The sequence below is a fragment of the Neolamprologus brichardi genome, chromosome 16, assembly GCF_056152115.1.
Source record: "Neolamprologus brichardi isolate AB-2024 chromosome 16, ASM5615211v1, whole genome shotgun sequence".
Classification (NCBI taxonomy): Eukaryota; Metazoa; Chordata; class Actinopteri; order Cichliformes; family Cichlidae; genus Neolamprologus; species Neolamprologus brichardi.
Genome location: NC_142119.1, coordinates 29951441 through 29969775, shown reverse-complemented (window position 1 = coordinate 29969775; position 18335 = coordinate 29951441). Strand labels below are relative to the sequence as shown.

Sequence of the window (18335 nt, the reverse complement as noted above, 5' to 3'; positions counted from 1 at the left end):
ACTACGAGAGATATTGCATATGTTAATTGAGCAATACGATTAATGCAGGAGTTCAGACATTCTCAGACAACAGAGTGGGAGATGCTACAATAGCTGGGAGAAAACAGGAAATAAAATAATAACCTCCATGATAATGTTGTGTCCCCATTTTCACTTTTCCACCACCAGACCTGATGTGGAGGGTTTTTTCATCATCTTTTAAGGAAAAGACTGCAGCAGTGGCCAGCTGGCTAGTGCAACAATCAAAGTTTTAGACGTCATCTCTTGGTAACATCAACCCTCACAGTCAATCTACACAATGCCTGAGGAATATTGAGCTCTGAGTCTATACAGCGATTTTCAAAGCTGTGAAAATGAGAAAAGGCTCATATCAACACTGCCAGATTATTATCCATTTCTATAATGTAACAAGCAAGCTAGATATAATTACAGCCTGTTACATTTAGTTCACAAAAGTATGACTTTGTGTTGATCAATATGGTGAGTTTACACTGCGTATTATTACCAAACAGATCAATCTGTTGCCTTAGGTCTGTGTAGACACATTTCTGGGAAGGTGCATGGGGTTATGGTGAAGTGTATAGACCTACGCCACAAATTTAATGCAGCACTATAAATAAAACGCAAGCCCCTTAAAAAGGTTAGGGCTTTTTCAAACCAACAGCTTAACGGTAGGATAAAATTATCAATAATCAAGTAAAGCTATTCAGATTAGCATCTCCACTGCACACTTTCCAGTATTTCCTAAAGTTAACTTTCCCCATCTGTAATGCATCTTGAAAAAAAATGCAAAATCCTGAAACATTTGCGAAGAGCAAGGCTTTTAGTTCACATCACAAGTGCAATACTTCTGTGTTGCCTACTGTTTTATCTCACCATCACCTATCAAACAAAGTATCCCAAGTATTTCCTTTTGATTAATTTGGTTTGCCTTCTACATATTGTTGCTTCTCTTCCATCCCCCCTTTTGCTGCTACCTGCAAACTAATTTGAGCTGTGGAAATACAAATATAAACACTGAAGGTTCAGGAAGCAGCAGAATTGATCAGTGATGGATCACTGAGGAAATTGGGTGCACTAAGATCAATAATGCTTTGGTCTTTCCACATCTCTTAGGCTTCTTCAGAACAACAAATGCCTACCAACAAAAACACAATGATACAAAAATGTGTCTTTGTATCTGTTTCTTTCTTTTTTGTAATGTAGGGGAAACAAAATGTTGCTATTCAGTTTTTCTTTACCTAGCATCCGCTGATAGAAGAGGAGCAGCAGATCAATAACTGGAAGTGTTAAGCTCCAATCCCTGACCCAGTTTCCTCTTTGTACTCATGTAAGATTACAAGTGAAGACACGAGGACGGAGCACTGAGTGGATTAGCCAATGATAGCGCCACCGTCACCGCACCTAAACCCCTGACGACAGCAGAGCTATCATAAGCGCGGCTTAGTGAGAAACCAAACAACAAAATGTTGTTTTCTGCAAGCTCTGTCACGCCACTTTCACTAAGACGACCCTTATCTGGATATTTCTGCTTTTGTATCCAGCTTCCTCTAAAAAGGTTAACGAATATAAATGTCCAAGCATAGCTACAGAGACAGACCTAAGTCATGTGATAACTATGAGAAGTATTCTCCGACTAATTACAGCTCAACAGTGCCAGCTAGTGATGATGAAACTAGGAGGCGCTGCCATATATTGGTTGGGACATATACTGTTTGTAGCTTGTCAACATGAGGATCAGATAAGTGAGTCTGGGTAGCTGCTTGACTGCAAAACTATCAAAAAGATGATTCATAAAATACAGTCTGGATTTACCAAAAAAGCTAAACAAACAAGAGATCTGCAGCAAAGTGGAAATAACAGCCCAAGCCCAACACAACTACATAGCTTTAACTGTAAAATCAAAACATGACAATAAAACATCAGCACCATCCTGCGGCGACAACCAGGATGAAATTCAACTTTTCTCCTTGAGAAAACTGGCCTGAAAACACCAGGGTCTCATCATTTCTCTCATTTCTGCCTCCTCTGTCCTTCTGCCTGTGACCTGGAAATTTCCTATCACTACAGCATGTTGAAGCATCTCAACTCCCATAATGCATCTGTAGGAAAGACTACGTTGGCACACAGGTGGCAAAAACAAACCACTTCTGGAGGATGACTCTTTAAACGACTAGTCCAATTTTCTGCCCTTCATCATGCATGCGATTACAATTCATCTTGTCATGAGTGTCATTACATTTTTATTCAAGTCACCATGCTGATATTTACTTGACTAAAATTGAATTCTTTGTTCCTCGTTAATAAAAAGCTGTTGTGGTGTGAGCTTTGAACATTTCTAGCCTTTTTGAAGTGGAAAAAGTGTGTGAAGAAGAGCTCTAAAAGGACCCAAGGACTCATTTTCTGCCTCACTTGAGCTGCACTTCCTAACATGTGGATGAGCTCAGTAGGATGCTTTCATATGTAAAAAGATACATCCGTGTGATATTTGGGAAGTTTTTAGTAAAATCAGCAGTAAACATCGAGAGATGAACCAACACAGCGCCCTCATATTAGACTTTGATCTTAACAAGTTGATACTAACAATTCATTTACAATTACACCAAGAGGCACACCATAAGTGACTGTGACAAAAATACCCTATTCCTACAGTTCCTAGCTTTCCAGCCTATTACATTACATTTCCCTAACACACAGTTATAACAGCATAAAGAATTTGATAAGAAGCTGTAACAGGCATTTGTTCATTCACGAGTGTTCTGAGCATTGAGCCTAAAAGGAAATTAATTTCTCTTTGTTTCACCATTTCCTCCCATTTTACAAATATGAAATAAAATAAATAACTGTTGACTATCACAGACCAGCAAGGCGAGGCTATACTCCTAATGTAACTGCCCGTTTGGGGATGACCAGGAGGTATTAGCTTGTGCACACTGCCATCTGCTGGTACATTCCTGCAGCCAAACTTTCTCTAATTCAGCACACTCCACACTGTACACATCTTTATGGTGAATTGCTCCTCAGAGAAACAATTCAAATTTGCCATCTCGCAAACTGACTTGTGAGCTGAAGTTCACCATTCTCAAAAACAAACCTTATCTGACATTTAAAAAAAACCAAAAACTAAAAGGTTTCTTTGATACTCCAGAGAATTAAACTGCCTGTGAAACCTTGATACTCATTAAAGCAAAACATCTCAAATTATAGAAAAAAAACCTGCCATAAAGACATTCTGATGTAATTTAGATTGTGATACACCGTAGGTCTGAGGCATTTTTTCTTCATTATAAATTAGTTTATGTATAAACCTAGTCAAATGATGCTGATTTCCCGCACATATAGTAAGCCTATTTCCAGACAAAAAAAAAAAAAAGATTAATGAAGGAAAAGTTTATGGTCCTGGCTTAGACCATGTCTTGAATCAACAGCTAATGAAGAATAATATGAGCTCTTGGCTGCTGAAAACTTATAATAATTTCGCAGATTATATTAACTATATTAACATTTCTCTTTGAAGCAGCCTCTGCTTTCCAATTATAACTAAATGAAAATACACATAAAATATCTGTAATAAGTTAACATCTCAGGATTTAAAAAAATAAAACAGAATAAATAAGATGATTGTTCCCTAATGTAGACCTGCCTCCGCCTGCCCTTGTAACAGCCTCTACTACAGTTAACAGGACAATACAAACGCAAGCCTGTGATCTTAAACAGATAACTGCTCATTATCTTTTCAGTCCGGTCTACATGGGAAGGTCACCTATATTCACTTCAAACACCTATCATTAATTTAGCATGAACACATTAATATTAGCCAGGTGAGTATATTAACAGCAAATGTCTACCAACTGTTTATATTAGGCCCCATATAATTTGCTCAGGTACTTGCAGGCACTGTGAGAAAATATTAGTGTACCGTTTTCACAACCAACCCTACTTTTCATCAAGTCTAATCACACCTTAAAGCATTAAAGCAACCGTGCAGTAAAGGTGTGCATTTCTCACATTTCACCACTCATTGTCCTCAGTCACCCCAGTGCCAGAGCTTTCCCTTCAACTTAAAATAAATAAATAAAAAGCTGGTTCCCACAAAGAAAAGTCACCAGGACTGATTTTTTTTCCTTGTTTTTCTTGTGGAGTTAAAATACATGTCAAATAGCCAAAGGAAAAGAAAAGGAAAGAAAAATGACATGAACATGCTTTACTTCTTCCTTCTTTGAAGGAAAAAACTGCAGTGCTCCTCAATCATCTGACTTTACAGGGCTTTCCTCACACCTTTCATCTAACAGCAGAGTTGAGATTTGTTAAATAAAACTCTTTAATCTACTTTCTGGAAAAAACAAAGTGCTATAATTTTCTGTCATCCTGACACCTGCTCTTCTGAAAGTGTTAATCCATATATTTTATATGTAATATAAATACACTTTGTAATGAATAACAAGTGCTCTTGAAAAAGTGCTGTTAAAGAGACATTAAACATATTTAAAAAACAAAACAAAACAAAAAAAACCCAACATTAAATGAATGAGGAAAATATAAAAGTAAATGGGCTATGAAACTCAAAAACAAGAACCATTCCTGGACCCAAGCAGGTTAAACGGAACATTTCTTACTGTAACAAGGGGAAAAGTTGATAACAGTTTGGAAAACTGGTCTTTAAAACAAAAACAACCTCTGTTTGCTCAAAATTTGGCCATCCTGCATGTGCTGAGGAATTTAAAAAAAAATTATGTTTTACAGGTTATGAATTTATAGCTCTACTGCATTGCTTTTCCCTCCCAGCAAGACACCTATCGTGCCTGAAAAGGAGGACTGAAAGAAGAACGTATTTAGGACTCTTAGATTTAAATGTGCTTCTTTCAGGACTAGAAGCAGCATTCAAACCATCCCTTGACAGTCCTAGTCTGCATCCAATATGATGATCCTGGTGTCTGTTGGCAGTCGCTGCTTGTTAACCAGCAGGGGGTAGTACAGCACTGTTTACAGAGCTCAAAACTGCACACTAGGGATGGGATCCGGTGCCATGATGGCACCGGTTCTGACACAAACGGTAGTAACCAGACCGAAAAGCAGAGCACATTTCGGTGCTTTATTTCAGTGCTTTTTTTCCTGAGCTGTGATACACTTTCTTCTTCCTTACATTTGTATTGGCGGTTGGCAAACAACTGAAAGGTGCATTACCGCCACCAACTGGTATGGAATGATACGCTTTAGATTCTAGCCAATCATTTTACGTTTCCGAGGATAGTAGGCGGGTCCAGGTACGTGCGTTCTTTTAGAGCAGAGCTACAGATTAAAAATGCCCAAGGCGAAGCGGTCAAAAGTCTGGCTGTACTTCACAGCAAAATATGCAAACTCAGCAGCCTGCAACAAGTGCTTTAAGCTGATACTGTGATACTGTCAAAGGAGGTAACACCTCAAATCTGATGAAACACCTGGCGACGCATAGCGTTCTTTTTTAAAGCCGAGAAACGCGCCGTATTTGATAGCTTGCTGCGAGACCTCACACCGTGCACATCTACTGCGGGTGGGTTGCCTGTTATCGGACCCGGAGTTAGCAACATCCCCCAAAAACCGGAAGAATAGAGTCCTGGCCCCTAGCCCTGCCAGTGTAGCAGAGATGATGACGGATGATGATGGCAGCAGCAGCCGTTCTTCTCTGCGTGAGTAGCTTAATGTTGTTCGTGTGTAATTTAGGTTGAGTAGGCTAACCACGTTATTACATTAATGCATGTAAGGTGAACTAGCAAACACCGTCGTAGTTACATGCGGCTGTCTTCTTGTTTGATGGCAGATACTCCCTTCACCCTGGCCAAAAAGGCTAAAATGACCAAAGAAAAAGTTGAAAACAGTTAAACATGAGAGGTTTTTGGACAAAGTTTGTTTTTTCCATTGATTAAGCACTGCTTCCAGCCAAGAATGATGCCATATATGCCCCATAGTTGCAGAAAAGGCTAACATTGTTATCTTTTTACAAAAAAACAGCTGAACATGAGAAGTTTTTGGACCAATTTTGTGTTTTCCATTCTTTAAGCACCGGTTTGAGCACCGTTTAAGCACCGGCACCGTTTCAAAAGTACCGGTTTGGCACCGGTATCGGATAAAACCTAAACGATACCCATCCCTACTGCACACAGAGACACAGTATAGTCAGAAACCGTGCCAGTAGCTGTCAAAAGTTAAACTAAGAGCAAAAAATAAATAAATAAAATAAACCAAACAAACAGTCACTCTAGTCTAAAGACATCTGAAGTTCAAAATAAACTCTTGTTTTTTTGTTATTAAGTGTGTGCATCCAAGTGCATGTCAACACAGATGCACAAGTAAAAAGTATTACATATAAATATTTGTATACCTAAGCATTATATGGGAAATGGTTTAGTACAGACACTGAAGTACAAGACACAGAAGTATCTCAGTGCTTTACTCATGCTAATAAGAGAAGCAGCTGCCAGGACTATTTTTTCTTTTTTGGTGGGGGGGGGGCTCCAGCAGAGTAGAGCTCCAGCAGCCTTCCTCATTCAGCCACAGAGCATAGAGAAAGGGATTAGCTCACACAAAGCCAGAGTGAATGAATATTGAAGCCTATGGGAAAGCACCCTGACTGACTGAAACTCTCACATCACCACAGCCAAGCAGACAAAGTATCAAACTGCACTAGCCTGAGATAACCCAACACTGTTTAGCTTTGGTATTTATAGATAAGCCTTTTATTTTAACTCATTTCCAATCAATAGGATTCTTAAAACATTTCTCTGCTGGCATCCATCCTTTATCAACTTGTGGCAACTGCCTTAAACCAAGAGTTCAAACAAGTCCAAAGAAATTTCTTGCACATAGTGACCATGGTTAATAGTAATACCCACCATTGTAACAGTAAATATATGACAAAATAAAGAAAAGCACAACAGGCCCATTTAAAGTGACATAGCTGTACTTCAAACCTCCAAAAACCTAAAACGTTTGCCGATTTTCTCATAACAGCAAACTGATTATCTATCATTGTTCTGTCACGATAACAATATTAAAGCTGTTCCTGCTACTACTTCAGTAGCTATTTAAACAGTCCAAAAGGTAACAAAATGCTCACAAAACATTCAAAAACACACAGTCAAATGGACAAAGTTAAGCACTGGCCACACAAATATTACATGAATGTGTTTCACAAGGCTTCAGTCACATTGTGATGTCAGTTTACCCTGGACACAGCAGAAATAAAATATTTTCGACATCATATTGCAGAATTGCTACTTCTTACAGCTGTCTTTAACCTTGCTCATTTGTATCACAGGAGAGACGAGTGGTACTGTCCGTCGAACCTGCAGCCCCAGTTAGTGGTAGATAACTTCTACTACCCATTAAGACTTGTAGTAACAACACCACAGCAGGTCTTGCAAATGTCTTTCACTGATACTTAAAAACACTAAATTAACACTTGTTTTTCCAAGCATGCTTAGTCATTCCTTTAGAACAATTTAAAACAATAACAACTGTTGGTGCTGACTAGCATGGGCAGAAACATTTAAATATCAATGAGCTGGGCACGCCCGCGATGACAATCAAGTGATAAATATAGTGATTAACACCCAACTTGTCTTTTCTCTACACAGGATACAACACCATTTCGATGCATCATGACTTTTCAAAAATGAAATCCTGATATAGCTTCACTAATTACACCAGATATCGTGAGTAGTTGTATAATTGTTACTTTGGTGTTTACAGACCACCTCCATTTTAATTTGTTACATGATAGCATCATTGCTATTATTTGTTGTAGGGGTTTTTTTCCCCCCACATTTTCTCGATACATTGTGATAAGATTGGGTTGTTACAATATCATAGTTTTACATTCACAATAACAGAGAACTTCACATATCTCATATGATCCAGCAACACTATAGAAAATGACTTGAAAATAGTCTGCAGGAATGATGAGAGCATCAATCGATGGAGAAAAAACAAAAGCCTCACAACTATCAATAACTATGTCTCCGTTATCCTGGGATGACCTTTGGTAGCTGTGCTGTTGGGCTAAGAGCGAACAGAGACATAATGACAGAAGCAGAACAAACACTATGAAACACATTGAGTACAAAAAGGCAGCAATCCTTACGCCTATAGCAAAGTCATGCACTGCATTTTTGCTTCTACATGTGTGTGAATGTGTGTGAGTTAAACTCCTGCAGCTGACTGGACAGTGCTCTGGCCACAGGAATGCAGGCCATGATTCAGCACATTGCCTGCATGTTTAGGGGGGATGACAGTGGCAGCCCACTAAAGCCTAAAAATAAAAATGCGTGACTGAAGATGAAATCAACAGCATTTTAAAACTTATGCATACACCCAAAAAAATGTGTCACGCATGCTGTTCGCAACAGGAGATTTAGTGTTTGTATGTTAATCCCCCTTTTCCTCCACGTTTTTAATACAATAAGCTTTTCAAACAAATAACTATAACAACACAGTGTCTCTGGCACAATTTCCCCCAACAATGTACACATTTAGATAATAACAATACCACGTCGACATCAATATGTAGTGATGAATCCTGCTCTTGTTTGTAAAACAAAATCTAACTTGTGTTAGTTATACAATACATAACAGTACCAAGAAAACTAATATTTCTCATCCTGGGGTTTAGTTCAGTCAGGATGAAACAGTTAAAATGGGTTAGACTTTTTTGGCAAAAAAAATATAAAAAAAATACACTTTTCTGCTGAAACCACTGCTGAGCTAACACAGTGGTCATACTAAAATGAATGAGGCAGGCTTTTTTTTTTTTTTTTAAAGGGAGCTATTGTTGGTCTGAACAAGTGTATAGTGTGTTTCAAAGTGTGAAAGCTTAGGGGAATGTGGGCTGGTTGGCAGCATGATGGCTATCTCTGCTGCTGCTGTTTTGAATGTAATCTTCCCCCTGGCAGTGCAGGGAGCCGGTGTGTGCGTGTCGTGCCTGTTGCTCATTGTGGGGAGATCAACGAGATCCCTAAAATTCACAGCACACAGCGGAAGTGACCTGAGCTGACCTGACCCAAGTTAGTCAGGTCTACTGGAGCTGGTTCAGACTACTGAGGACACAGCAGACGGGACCAGATGGAACCAAACTGAGCAGAGTCGCTCACTGCTGGCTTTCATTGATTCGATTTTCATTTATTATTGGCACTGACTTTTAACAGACCTAGTGTCCAGATGTTCTGGTGGGGTTTTACAGAAGAAATCTCTCTTTGTTTAGGATTGTAACAATTACAGAGCAATCTTTTTTTCTTTTGTGCATTTTGTGCATTGAAATTTGCTTCTAAGCTCTTGCTGTATGATGGGGTTTTTTCCCCTTCAGTTGCAGAAGCATGATAAATAACTATGGGACACTATTCACAGATTTTATTAAATGAAATATGGCAATTCCTGGGTTCCCTCGATAGGATTTTTCCATATTCTTGGATTAATACAGAGAATAAACTTTGTGGGAAAAATGTTTATGATACCTAAACATTTTTGTTCTACAAGATAATCTCACCCAACTTACTTTTACTGATCTCTGAAGTGAACTGCCACTGCACAAGGTATACTCTTTAGTTACGCATTTTATGCTGCACTCAACTTATAATTCACCCAACTGCACGCGCCTACCAGAAGTAGATACATGCCAATTCTTCTGGGTTTTAGGATTTATTCCTGTGACTCTGGGTTTTGCATTTCTTTTAAAAAGAAAAAAAAAAGCGGCTAAATCTAGCATCAAAGTAGCAACAGGGAGGAAAACCAAAAACACATACTTAAGAAGTTAATATCCAAATAGAGTGATATTTGGCAAGAATCCTATTTCTATTTTGGGGATAACTAAAATGATCCATTTGATCCAAGTCTTACCCAACTTCCTTCATTTTATCCAGTCCTTTGTTCTTTAGATTCAGGGTCTACATCTTTAGCTAAAATTTCAACCACCTACATATCACCTGTGGATCTTTATTTAGTAAATGCCTTTGCTTACAGACTGCCTGATTGCTTATGCTTTAAAAGTAGGGAACATATTTTCTCAAACTGTTACATCTGTAAACTTAGTTACACAAGTCAAAAGTAAAGTTAGAATTATAGTGTCAGTGGCAACTATTAGTGCTAAGGAGTGTATTGACTGTTGAGCCTCCTCACTCACAGTTCTAACTATATGAATACATAAACATTAAATTAAAAGTTAATGATCCACAGCTATCTGTCACACAGGACAAACCTTTTTGAAGCAAACTTATCTGCACATTATTAAAATTTATACCACTGAGCAGCATGTTGGACATAATAGCTAGACAGGCAGCATAGCAGCCTGTTAACAGCATTCAACATTCAAGACCAGTGAAGGCAAATGGAGGATGAAGAAAAGAGACCAGAGGTACCAAAATAACTTGTGACCAAAAGAGGAGCTGCATCTGCAGTTTGTCTTGTTCTCAGTTCAAAGAAGGCCCGTCTCATTTTGGGTTGTTTTGTCTATCACCGTGCTCTCACTGGGGGTCAACTCGTCCCACAGGTGAGGAAATGACGATGTGTTACACAAGGCTTACAGGTGATTTTCCTCACCACAGGTTAGTTTTTACAGCATACTTTAAATCCAAGTGGTCTCATTCACATTAAGCAGTCCAACTTTTAACGTCTTACTGATAATCCTTGTAACTGGTCCCAATTATGTTTCTGATAGCGTCACTCCTCACCATGGACAACTAATAACCAAACCACAGCAACCTTCTCACAAACAAGGGATTTATCAGTTTCAACATGGATCAAAAGCCTAGTTCAGTTTTGCTTTGGACAAACTAGAAATATTGTAAAGGTCAAACCAATTCTTTAGAACAATATAACTGAAAACCTATTTCATTAGATATAAAAGCCTAACCTGTCAGATCAGAGAATCAATTACTGTTACAGGTTTCATCCACCAAGACATTCCCAAGCTAGCCAAGAAACAATCTCTCCAGAGGGTCCCAGGTCTTAGCCTCTTTCCACTAGGACATGCCTGAAACATCTCACCTAGGAGGTGTCTAAGAGGTGTCCAGGAGGCTCTCTAATGGAGATGGCTGTAGCTCAGGTGGGAGAGCAGGTCAGCCACTAATCAGAAGTTCGGTGGTTCGATCCCAGGCTGCCTCCTGGCTGCATGCCAAATATCCTTGGGCAAGATACTAACCCCATGTTTGCCTACTGGTGGTGGTCAGAGGGCCCGGTGGCGCCTGTGTCCGGCAGCCTCGCCTCTGTCAGTGCGCCCCAGGGCAGCTGTGGCTACAATGTAGCTTGCATCGCCAGTGTGTGAATGTGAGTGTGAATGGCTGAATGACTGAATGTAGTGTAGTGTAAAGCGCTTTGGGGTCCTTAAGGACTAGAACAGCGCTATACAAATGCAGGCCATTTACCATTTAATCAGATACTCGAACCCCTTAACTGGCTCCTTTCAATGTGGAGTAGCAGCATCCGTACTTCGACCTTCGCCCCATCTTTAAGGAAGAGTCCAGCCACCTTTCAGAGGAAGCTCATTTCCACCGCCTGCTTCCACAACCCCATTTTTTCCTCAGCCAAAGCTCATGGTCATAGATGCGGGTAGGAATGTTGATCGACTGTTAAGTGTTAGAAACACCTTAAATTTTTACCTTTTCCCTTTCCTTACTCATTGCTTGGACATTTTATTTTTCATTAATTTGATATATTTGGACTGTTTTTTATCATCATTATTATTATTATTTTTTAATATAGACTTATTTAAATTAGCACTGATTTAGCAAGATGCTAGAGAAAAAGTTTTTGCATTATTCTTAGTATTACACGCAGCCTGTTAAGGACAACTCTATGGCCCTTTGGCTTTGTTAACAGTATTTTTCAAAGAGCCATTATTTATGGTTTTGGTTGTCTGGTGGTATTTACTTTACTTTATTTATATTTATTTATGTACTTATAGTGGCATGAAAGTGCTTTATAAGTCATACACTCATGACGGGGGAAGGGGTGGGGGAGTGTGACTAAACCTAAATAAGCATTTGCTTAAATAAAAACTTCATTACTAGTAGTAGCGATACAATGTGAAACCACCAGAACCTTAAAAAAAACAGACCATAATACAAACTTTTGATCACATGTTCCCACACTGCCATATTACATTAATTTCAGCCCAATCGTATTTAAGTATCCATCCATTCGCTTCCGCTTATCCTTTTTCAGGGTTGCGGGGGGCGCTGGAGCCTATCCCAGCTGTCATAGGGCGAGAGGCAGGGTACACCCTTGACAGGTCGCCAGTCTGTTGCAGGGCTAACACATAGGGACAGACAACCATTCACACTCACATTCATTCGCACATTCACACCTAGTGACAATTTGGATTATCCAATTAACCTATCCCCACAAGCTGCATGTCTTTGGACGGTGGGAGGAAGCCGGAGTACCCGGAGGGAACCCACGCAAACACGGGGAGAACATGCAAACTCCACACAGAACGACCCCGGCCTGATGTTGGAATTGTATTTAAGTATTCAAGCTATAATTACTGTTGGTACCAAGTTTTTGTAATTATTATGAATTACACTGTATTACCCCACTATTTCCTTGTTATTATCAGGCTGTAATACACAGTGAAAAGATCACTCAAATCTGAAAAATCCACACAGGGGCCAAAACCTGGGCAGGTATCCCATTTTTTTGAGCAGTTAGAACAATCTCCGTGACAAAGTACCGTCACAACAAATGGCCCAAAACTGCTGTAACGTTCAGCCGTGCTCTCTTTATATAGCACTAAAGTGTTTCACTACAAGTAAACAGCAATTGTTGTGAGTTATGCTGCTGACACCTCCCTCAATCCTAGCACACATACAGACCGAGCCAGAGAGCACCAGAAAACAACAGAGCAACAACATGCTGTGTATGAGCAACAGAGGCAGCGAGAGGGAGGTCTCGCTGAATATTTACTATCACTTTTTAACCAGGAGGTGAAAGTATGAATGGCAGAAGGAAACTGAACACTAAGATTGTTCAGGGGGGACCCGAAGTTAGCAGAAACCTCTCAGCGCAGTTTACTGTCTTAGTCTTCTGCTTTGCTGGTGTTCTCTGCTCAGATGCGTCATTGATTTTGTTTGTGTCTGCCCCGTTCTTGCTGATGGTTTGTTTTTCATCAATAAACAGGACTGTTTCACTTAAGAGTGTGGTGGGAAAACTAATGGCCTGTAATGGATGGTAATGGATTGTGTTTTTAGTGTGCCTTTCATCTGAGAAAACTGCCCTCCCAACCTGAAAATGCTCACATGGGGACAATAGACTAACCTTCATGACAAACAGCTCCATCTATTATTATTTTGTTTCCTCATTATAGAGAAAAAAGTTACACTGCTGCCTAATTCCACAGTGGGTGCATTACTATAGAGTGGACTGAGTTTGTTGGGCCATAATAAATTTAACAAAAGCTAATTCTTGCTAGCTAAAGCTAGCTAACCTTTTCATACCTCTAGCAAATATCTTTTCATAGCCCAAATATCACAAGTGTTGCTATGAACCTTTAAAAATAAAAAAAAATATAAAATGAATCCCTACTACTCCATTTAAATAAATAAACCAAGCATCTGGAATAACATCAGAATTTGCAATTCAAAGACGTCACCACAAAATTAAGGATGCACTGACAGTGAAATTCAGTGAACATACTGAAGCTAACTGCCAACACAAAGAAAAATCTTTAAAGAGAAAGAGATGCTTTCTCTATGCTTTGCATTATCTGAACATGTAGGTAGAAAAATAATGTTGCAGATAAACATCAACCACCAGCACTGGTTAATGTCTCATTATTTATTAACATGCTGATATGAATATCCAATACGGATCCTTCCCTACTTAAAACTGTAGGTTAAAGTTTAGCTGTCTTTCAATGACAATCTGCATTTACCTTAGGTCACAAACTGAACCAACTGTCGCATTCTTGTAATTTTGGGAAAGTTTTAAGGTTTCAAAATAGGACTTAAGAAAATAACAGGTGGCATCGCAGCAGCTATATCCATCTTTAAACACTGCAAGGATCTAGTGAATAGATAAACATGAACGAAAAATCCCAACCCTAATGCCGTCACTCTTCTTACATTTGACTTGCTGGGAAACTTATTGCAACATTACATGTGATGATTATCATCATCTGCCCGTTATCGCAACATGTATTAGTGTGTTTATATATTAAAAACAAACAAACACCTGCATTCTCAATGAGAAAGTAGAAATCTAAAAAAAAATAGCATGACTGTCTTTAGGATAAAACATCTGAGTATTTGTCACACAGTCATCCGCCCAAACACTGCTGATTGGATATCCTTTACATTAAATGTACCAAGATCAAGCCTAACCACTATCATCTGACTACCCATCAATAGGGTCCAGTGCCAACCAGGAAACCAGAGAAAGAACAAATTTTTAAGTGTGTGTGTCTTTTTTTGTGCTTCTCCTGTGTTATAGTGTCACACTAATTTGTCTCCTCTGCTTTGCTCACCATTAGCATAATAGAGAAGCAGACAGGTTAAGTGAAGATTAACACTACTCCACTTGACATACACTTGTGTACATCATTACCGTAAGTGCAATGAAAGCTTCCCCACAGATGTTAATCATTCTAAAACCAAAAGAGACATTGACCTTAACATTTGACATTATAACAATCCTTAAAGCTTTGCAGCCTTGGCAGGGAACCTAGTACAGACCCAAGTATTAGTCCCCCACCGACTTTACAGGACAAAATTTCACCCATATTCACTGCCTGAGAGAAAAAGCACCTTTCTAGACAATGAGGGCCAAACTTGGCACTTTTAGATTCTCAAAACATTCTGGCCTGGCTGGTAGAATATGTAGGTTGCATATGCCAAACTACACAGACAGGGGTACCTCTATCACAAATTCTAGCTAACAGAGACTGGTACAATTGACCATAAAATAATCTCCGTCTTCAAGAAATATAACTTGCCTTTTCATTTTGATGGTTGCATCCACAGACGCGCAGAGATATGGGACAATTGAGAGGGAAAAAGAGGCAGAGATGTCGAGAGCAAGTCGATCAAAGCAAGTCGATAAACTGTATATCCAGACATTGAGGGGATTCTCATTTCCCAGTGGGTCCTTTAGTGAAATTACAAGCAATACTGCTGAGGTGAGACAAAGGCACAAGAGGAATGCCAATAATAGTTAATAAACTGACCATTTTAATCTCAAAAAAGCAAGAAAATAAAACAAATAAAACAAATAAATAAAAAGGAGGCTAAAATAGAGCAAAGTGTAACTGATGAATTGCCTCATTAAAGCTAAAGGGGGGGGAAAAAAAAAAAAATTGTGTTACAGTGGTGTGAAAAAGTGATTGCCTGCCAGAAAACATCTTGATTATCGCCAAGACTCGGGAAAATAACTCTGGACTGACAAGACAAAAGTTGAACTTTTTGGAAGGCGTGTGTACCATTATATTTGGCATAAAAGTAAGAGCATTTCAGAAAAGGAACATCATATCAACAGTAAAATGTGGTGGTGGTAGTGTGATGGTCTGGGGCTGTTTTGCCACCTCAGGACCCGTAGGACTTGCTGTAGTCAGCTGTCTACAAAAACATCCCGAAGGACAATGTCTGGCCATGTGTTCGTGACCTCAAGCTGAAGCGCACTTGTTTTCTGCAGCAGGACAATGATCCAAAACAAACCAACAAGTCCAACTCTGAATGGTTTAAAAAATAAAAAATAAAAAATAAAATGAAGACTTTGGAAAATCTTGAGATGCTGTGGCATGATCTTAAAAAGCCATTTCATGCTCAAAAACTCTCCAATGTGGCTGAATTACAACAATTCTGCAAAAATTCTCTACAGCGCTGTAAAAAACAAAAAAAACAAACTCATTGACACTTATCACAAACACCTAATTGCAGTTGTTGCTGCCTAGGGTGGCCCAACCAGTTATTTTTCCACATGTAGGATTGGATTTTTGTTTTCCCCTTAATAATAAACACCTTCATTTACAAAACTGCATTTATACTTATGCTATCTTTGTCTAATATTTCAAACTGTTTGAGGATCTGAAATATTCAAGTGTGATAAACACCCCCCCCCCCCCCCCCCCCCGCAAAAATGAATAAATTTTACTAACATTTTACTTAACATTCTGCACACAGGAACATTTGACATTCTATTTTTAATCACTATTAGCTGCCAGTAAACCCCAGCAGTGGCATCCTCACACTCACACCTCATTAATAACTCGCAGGACAGACCCAGGATATGTACAACAGACAAGCTCCCTCATTCAAAGAGACACATGCAGACAGATGAACTGGCACTCTGAGGACACCTAACTGTTAGTTTTGGCTCCGGAGGGGTTTGTGAGGACAGGGTCATCCCACATAACAAAAACTGAAAATATGGTCATCGACAGTCACAGAGAAGACCACAGGAACTGTACAACCCCAAATACAGCTCACAGATTCCCTGTTCACAACATTCTTGTACACATATTTCTACCAGACAGAAAGCTAAAGTTAGAACAGTCATTCCTCTGTTACTGCGACTAACGTTAGGGCAACAATTCAATAACAGTGGGCAGGAACTGTTAGTGACTGTTAAAACCATAAGTGTTTCAAAACTGTGTGTCCAAAACACACAGAAGGGCACGATGCCACAATGTTAAGCCAGACCAATGAGCAAAGCAGTTCCTATGTTATCTGACATGTGGTCAGTTCCTCTTTTGATTGCAGTTTAACAAAGGGCACTTCTGACAGCCCATTTTTCCCCAAATGACCACTGAGACCACATCAAGTATTTTGTTGTTGTTTAAAACTCAGCATAAATTTAAAATTCTATTTTGAGAATGAAGTTGAAATGCTAAGAATAAGGTCAGCTTCCACAGTGCTTACTCTTGTTACCACTCTATGTTCCAAAACAGAACTGAATTTCTTGTTGCCAAAAGACATTTTCAAGTATCATGTCATTAATTCATCTGCATAAGGCCTTTTGTAGAGGCTCTATATCTTGGGGCAACCTTTCTCAAAAGTCCAGCTAAGATATCTAGCTCCTGTAATACTGACCATGCAACCATTTTTCTTTAGGTGGAGAGCCGTGTTGCAAGGCTGCTCAATCATTGTAGTTATTATTGTAATCCGGATATTTAAAAACCATGCAGTTGATCACAACAGCTGTTCATTTTTTGTCTTGGTAATAAGTGATGCTTTTAAGTTTTATTTTAACCCAAGAGGGTTGTCATTTAACATAACTTTACATAGCAGTTTCTGATTAATAGATTAATTTACTGTGTTTTGTCTGCACAAGTCCAAATTTAGAATCACAAGGGAAATACCTTTCTTGAAGTATGCCTGTTATGCAGTCACGGAAGTGCATTGCTTTTGTCAGTGAACATCAAAGAGAGGCAGAAATATCAGTAATAAGAAAAAAAGTGAGTGAGTTTTCATTTGTGTATAAGTGAAACGATTATCATCAGTTGCTTGTAACTGCCTCCGTCACCAGGTCTCACCTTGTAGCTACCATGAAGGCCTCTTGAGCTGTGCGAGGTAGCTAAGCTGATGCATGGGCTTCTTTGTGGCAGCTACCCTTGTTACACAGGCTTTAAAGTCAAAAACACCTGTTAGCCCAGGTCTGAAACTCTCTCAGACCTCATGTCTCCTACCAAGCTCATATCTTTTATTCTTTTTTCTCCCTATCAATTTTTTCCCCTATCTTCAAGGAAACTTGCTGTAAAAAGTCTGTTTTCTGTAACTGTACAGTGTTGAAATTACTGACAATAACAAGCAGCATGTTAAATAACTGAGCTTAACCAACAATTCGGATTATTATTATTTTTTTGCCATAATCATTATTTTGCCATAATCAAACAGCCTTAAATTAAACTAATTTCTCATGTTGCATTAATGTACAGTGCCAGTTATCTGTTGGGTTAAAGTTGTTGCAAAGTTACCTGTCGATTGCCGGGCCCAGCGTCCTGGACCCACTCTTCGTCTCACTTTAGTTGTAAAGAAACACAATGTTAGACAGGGCAGGTAACAGCCCTGCAAACCAGCACAGTTCTGTTTTATTTTCATCTGCAAAATGTAGGCCGCATCAAAGTAAACCACCTGACCGGAGACATGTTTATTTACACTATGCACAGGTGTTTGCGAGCACAGAAGGTAGCTCGTCCTAGCACTGTTAATGTTAGCCACACAAGCCACTGTATGGTGCAGACTGACTAGTCTAAAAGTAAGAAAACAAAGTATGATCCAGGAAATTAGTTACCAGGACCATTCCAATTTAAAATATTACCACTACCACTGATAGCAGGTCAACTAGACAGAATGAGCATAATTCACAGAGATAATCTG

The 18335-nt window shown here is 39.1% G+C and overlaps 1 protein-coding gene across 1 annotated transcript in view; it reads right to left on the bottom strand.

The window, feature by feature from the left end:
• Nucleotides 1-18335, bottom strand: part of LOC118453369 (TSC22 domain family protein 1-like) — a 40690-nt gene that overhangs the window by 17789 nt on the left and 4566 nt on the right. The window lies entirely within an intron of this gene.